Source organism: Anabrus simplex, chromosome 2, assembly GCF_040414725.1.
Source record: "Anabrus simplex isolate iqAnaSimp1 chromosome 2, ASM4041472v1, whole genome shotgun sequence".
NCBI lineage: Eukaryota > Metazoa > Arthropoda > Insecta > Orthoptera > Tettigoniidae > Anabrus > Anabrus simplex.
Genome location: NC_090266.1, coordinates 805,082 through 811,385, shown reverse-complemented (window position 1 = coordinate 811,385; position 6,304 = coordinate 805,082). Strand labels below are relative to the sequence as shown.

Genomic DNA, 6,304 nt, shown 5'->3' with positions numbered 1-6,304 from the left:
CTAAAGTTACGATATTTTAGAAGAAACCAAGTTTTAGCCTGTTGAGATCAGACATAGCTATGTGTGTGTGTTTGAAATTATAAAATTAACCTCGTCTATAGCATGAGGATTGAAGAGAACGACTATTTATCAATAGACTAAAGTTACGATGTTTCAGAAGAAACCAAGTTTCAGCCTGTTGAGGTCAGACATAGCTATGTGTGTGTTTGAAATTATAAAATTAACCTCGTCTATAGCATGAGGATTGAAGAGAACGACTATTTATCAATAGACTAAAGTTACGATGTTTTAGAAGAAACCAAGTTTCAGCCTATTGAGGTCAGACATAGCTATGTGTGTGTTTGAAATTATAAAATTATCCTCGTCTATAGCATGAGGATTGAAGAGAACGACTATTTATCAATAGACTAAAGTTACGATGCTTTAGAAGAAACCAAGTTTCAGCCTGTTGAGGTCAGACATAGCTATGTGTTTGAAATTATAAAATTAACCTCGTCTATAGCATGAGGATTGAAGAGAACGACTATTTATCAATAGACTAAAGTTACGATGTTTTAGAAGAAATCAAGTTTCAGCCTGTTGAGCTCAGACATAGCTATGTGTGTGTGTTTGAAATTATAAAATTAACCTCGTCTATAGCATGAGGATTGAAGAGAACGACTATTTATCAATAGACTAATGTTACGATGTTTTAGAAGAAACAAAGTTTCGGCCTGTTGAGGTCAGTCATAGCTATGTGTGTGTTTGAAATTATAAAATTAACCTCGTCAATAGTATGAGAATTGAAGAGAACGACTATTTATCGATAGACTAAAGTTACGATATTTTAGAAGAAACCAAGTTTCAGCCTGTTGAGGTCAGACATAGCTATGTGTGTGTGTGTGTTTGAAATTATAAAATTAACCTCGTCTATAGCATGAGGATTGAGGAGAACGTCTATTTATCAATAGACTAAAGTTACGATGTTTTAGAAGAAACCAAGTTTCAGCCTGTTGAGGTCAGACATAGCTATGTGTGTGTTTGAAATTATAAAATTAACCTCGTCTATAGCATGAGGATTGAAGAGAACGACTATTTATCAATAGACTAAAGTTACGATGTTTTAGAAGAAACCAAGTTTCACCCTGTTGAGGTCAGACATAGCTATGTGTGTTTGAAATTATAAAATTAACCTCGTCTATAGCATGGGGATTGAAGACGACTATTTATCAATAGACTAAAGTTACGATGTTTTAGAAGAAACCAAGTTTCAGTATGTTGAGGTCAGACATAGCTATGTGTGTTTGAAATTATAAAATTAACCTCGTCTGTAGCATGAGGATTGAAGAGAACGACTATTTATCAACAGACTAAAGTTACGATGTTTTAGAAGAAACCAAGTTTCAGCCTGTTGAGGTCAGACATAGCTATATGTGCTTGAAATTATAAAATTAACCTCGTCTATAGCATGACGATTGAAGAGAACGACTATTTATCAATAGACTAAAGTTACGATGTTTTAGAAGAAACCAAGTTTCAGCCTGTTGAGGTCAGACATAGCTAAGTGTGTGTTTGAAATTATAAAATTAACCTCGTCAATAGTATGAGGATTGAAGAGAACGACTATTTGTCAATAGACTAAAGTTACGATGTTTTAGAAGAAACAAAGTTTCAGCCTGTTGAGGTCCGACATAGCTATGTGTGTGTGTGTGTTTGAAATTATAAAATTAACCTCGTCTATAGCATGAGGATGGAAGAGAACGACTATTTATCAACAGACTAAAGTTACGATGTTTTAGAAGAAACCAAGTTTCAGCATGTTGAGGTCAGACATAGCTATGTGTGTTTGAAATTATAAAATTAACCTCGTCTGTAGCATAAGGATTGAAGAGAACGACTATTTATCAATAGACTAAAGTTACGATGTTTTAGAAGAAACCAAGTTTCAGCCTGTTGAGGTCAGACATAGCTATGTGTGTGTTTGAAATTATAAAATTAACCTCGTCTATAGCATGAGGATTGAAGAGAACGACTATTTATCAATAGACTAATGTTACGATGTTTTAGAAGAAACCAAGTTTCAGCCTGTTGAGATCAGACATAGCTATGTGTGTGTGTTAGAAATTATAAAATTAACCTCGTCTATAGCATGAGGATTGAAGGGAACGACTATTTATCAATAGACTAAAGTTACGATGTTTTAGAAGAAACCAAGTTTCAGCCTTTTGAGGTCAGACATAGCTGTGTGTGTGTTTGAAATTATAAAATTAACCTCGTCTGTAGCATGAGGATTGAAGAGAACGACTTTTTATCGATAGACCAAAGTTACGATGTTTTAGAAGAAACCAAGTTTCAACCTGTTGAGGTCAGACATAGCTATGTGTGTTTGAAATTATAAAATTAACCTCGTCTATAGCATGAGGATTGAAGAGAACGACTATTTATCAATAGACTAAAGTTACGATGTTCGGAAGAAACCAAGTTTCAGCCTGTTGAGGACAGACATAGCTATATGTGTTTGAAATTATAAAATTAACCTCGTCTATAGCATGAGGATTGAAGAGAACGACTATTTATCAATAGACTAAAGTTACGATGTTTTAGAAGAAACCAAGTTTCAGCCTGTTGAGGTCAGACATACCTTAAAATCTTCGCGCTGCAAACTGTTGCTCGGATGAATAAAATGCGTGCGTTCAAGCCTGAAACTCGAATGATAATATTCTGGTCGTACCTAAAAAAGAAGAAACATATATGAATGTAGTGTAGGGTACATCAGCTAGCCTAGCTATCTTTACAACTCAAAGTTCGAAAACACACCTTAAAAATGCACGTGTTGCAGACTGTTACTCGGATGAATAAAATGCGTGCGTTCAAGCCTGTAACTCGAATGATAATATTCTAGTTGTACCTAAAAAAGAAGAAACATATATACGAATGTAGTGTAGGGTACATCAGCTAACCTAGCTATCTTTACAACTCAAAGTTCGAAAAAATACCTTAAAAATGCACGTGCTGCAGACTGTTACTCGGATGAATAAAGTGCGTACTTTCAAGCCCGTAACTCGAATGATAATATTCTCTTTGTACCTAATAAGAAAAGAACAAACATATATGAATGTAGTGTAGGTTACATCAGCTAACCTAGCTATCTTTACAACTCAAAGTTCGAAAACATACCTTAAAAATGCACGTGCTGCAGACTGTTACTCGGATGAATAAAATGCGTACTTTCAAGCCTGTAACTCGAATGATAATATTCTAGTTGTACCTAAAAAGAAAAGAACAAACATATATGAATGTAGATATCTATTACCTAGCGTAGAAGTTGCTTTGCAAACAGTAACTAACAATTCTGGCTTACCTTAAGATAAAGGCTGAAGAATAATATTCACAGCAGACAGTACTTAGACGGGAGATGTGTACGCAATAATCGCATACAGAGAACTGTGAGCGCTTCACGCAGACTGCAATGAGTAAATATGTTCCTTGTTACCAAGCGGATATCAAGAATTGCATACGTTTGCGGTACAGTCGGAACGAAATGTTTATGCAACAAGAGCTCTCCTGAGTGCCTTACGCCGAGTTCTGCAGGCTGACGTATTTAAGCCGGGATCGAACCTGCTGTTGATGCCGATGTGTCAGAATTTAAGAGTTCTGCAGTGGATCGAGCCTTGGAAAGTTAGCACTTGATTGCAATGTTTGAGGAAAAAACTAAGTTTCAACATATAGAGGTCAGATATTGCTGTAAGTTTGAAATTACAAGATTAACCTCTGCCATGTCTACACCTTCTAATCCTAGAGTAGATATGTGAAAGTGAGGATCCTGGCACAAGTAAGTAGAAGCAATGTCAGGACAAAACTAAGGACCTCGTCATCAATAGAAATTAGCTAAATGTTACGATGTTCGGAAGAAACCCAGTTTCAACCTACTGAGGTCGGACATTGTCGTGAGTTAAGCTAAGTCTACATCCACAGTACCTCCCCCCCTACCTGTTAGCAACAACACGAAACGCTGAGGTACCGAAATATACAAGTTCTACAAGCAGGCGTATTTGTACTATGATTAAACGGGAAGGTTTGAGCTCAGCTCGAGAAACTGCTAATAATTTTAATGCGAACTGTACGCGTGTAGCGGACTTTGTACTCTGCTGAGGCAAACGCATTCCAGGTAGGAGCTGGCTAGCCGGATGCAGCTTGAGTGCGCGCGTGTGTGTAGGCATGCTTCAAAAACACATCCCAGATATTTTTTCTCGTTCTAGAGTCTGCTTATTCTAAATCCGGTGCTAGTACATAGCTACTCGTAAGGCATAACACCTGAAATGCACTAGGAAGCAGCTAGCCGCTGCTCTCCTCCTGTTTTTACATGAGATTTTAAATTGTAAGAACCTTTTTTACGGCCAGATGCCCTTCCTGACGCAAGAATCTGTTTTACTGCGGTTTGCCCTTCCTGACGCTGAAAGACCAGGATTTAGCCAGTTACCCTTCCTGATGTAACAAGACTAGGATTTATTTTTTAAGACTGCACTTAGCTAGAAATAGCCACACGAAATTATTATATAGAAAGAGAATTACCGGCTCCTACAGTTTGGTTTTGTGTGCTTGCCTCTCACCCGGCATTCTCGGGTTCGATTCTCTTGGGATTAAAAATATGTTTTACAGCCGAGTGCCCCCTCCTGACGCAAGAGTTTAAATCGCAAGAATCTGTGTCAATAAAGCATGTTGATTTGTTTCCAAACAAGAGCAGGTAGAATTTGCCGCCACCACATTTCAAAGGTAAGTAGCTAAAGAGGGCAGCACGGTGATTAAAGATGGCGGATGACAGCTGTCAAAAAAGCATGTTGATTTGTTTCCAAACAAGAGCACGTTGACTTTGCCGCCACCACATTTCAAACTAAAGATTGCAGCACTGTTCTCTCTAGATTAAAGGTAGCGGATGACAGCTGTCAGAAAATCATATAGGTTTGTAAAGCACGTGGAATTTACCGCCACTAAAGAGGACAGCACTGCGCTCTATAGATTAAAGATGGCTGGTGACAGCTGTCAAAAAATTCACGTGGCTTTGTTTATCTCACGCTAGTGAGGTTAAGTTGGTAGCACTAAGGTTTAGGCCCGTTAAGATGGCAGCACGGCGGATGACAGGTGACGAATTTGCAGCTACTGCCCACATGTCAAAGAATAAAGATACCAGCACGATGCTCTCTTGGCAGCTTTTCAAATTGTCCGCCAACACAGAGTGCAGCGCGGCGCTATGTAGATTAAAGATGGCGAATGTAGAATTTGTCACCACCAGATAGAGTGCGGCACTGCGCTCTCTTGATTAAAGATGGCGGATGACAGCTGACGGAATTGCCCGCAAGAGTGCGGTACGGTGCTCTGTAGTTTAATGATGGCGGATGACAGCTGACGCAAGAGTGCGGCACGGTGTTCTGTGGTTTAAAGATGGTGGATGACAGCGCATAGGTTTGTTTCCAAACAAGAGAATGTAGAATTTTTCAAATTGCCGCCACCACATTTCAAAGGTATCTAGCTAAAGAGTGCAGCACTGAGGTTTGTGATGCAAGATGGCGGATGACAGCTGTCAGAAAAAAGCACGTGAGTTTATAGAGTACGTGGAATTTGCCGCCACCACAAAGAGGGCAGCACTGTGCTCAAAGATGGCTGCTGTCACGTGGAATTGTCTGCCACCACATTTCAAAGGTATCTAGCTAAGGAGGGCAGCATTGAGGTTTGCGATGCAAGATGGCTGCTGTCAAAAAGCATTTTTCAAATTACCCGCCACCGCATTTCAAAGGTAAGTAGCTAAAGCGGGCAGCACTGTGCTCTATAGATTAAAGATGGCGGATGTCAGCTGCACGTGGATTTGTTTATTTCGCGCTAGTGAGGTTAAGTTGGTAGCACTAAGGTTTAGGCCCGCCAAGACGGCAGCACTGCGGATGACAGGTGACGAATTTGCAGCTACTGCGATAAAGAGGGCAGCACAGTGCTCTGTGGTTTAAAGATGGTGGATGACAGCTGTCAAAAAAGCACGTGGCTGTCAAAAAACACGTGGCTTTGTTTACCTCGCGCTAGTTAGGTTAAGTTGGCACTACTGAGGTTTAGGCCCGTCAAGATGGCAGCAGTGAGTTTAGCGATGTGTTGTTGTCTGTCAAAAAGCACGTGGCTGTCAAAAAACACGTGGCTTTGTTTACCTCGCGCTAGTTAGGTTAAGTTGGTACTACTGAGGTTTAGGCCCGTCAAGATGGCAGCAGTGAGGTTAGCGATGCGTTGTTGTCGATAACATCTGTCAAAAAGCACGTGGCTTTGTTTGAAAATTCAAAACGCGCGC

At 39.6% G+C, this 6,304-nt stretch overlaps 1 long non-coding RNA gene across 1 annotated transcript; it reads right to left on the bottom strand.

Annotated features, from left to right (window-relative positions):
- Positions 1-2,613: 2,613 nt before the first annotated feature.
- On the bottom strand, positions 2,614-4,729 carry LOC136864959 (uncharacterized). The gene is made up of 4 exons (XR_011017869.1): positions 3,157-4,729; positions 2,976-3,066; positions 2,797-2,887; positions 2,614-2,710 (listed from the first exon to the last, which is right to left on the bottom strand). It is a non-coding gene; the product is annotated as an uncharacterized lncRNA (long non-coding RNA).
- Between the last annotated feature and the right edge of the window lie 1,575 nt (positions 4,730-6,304).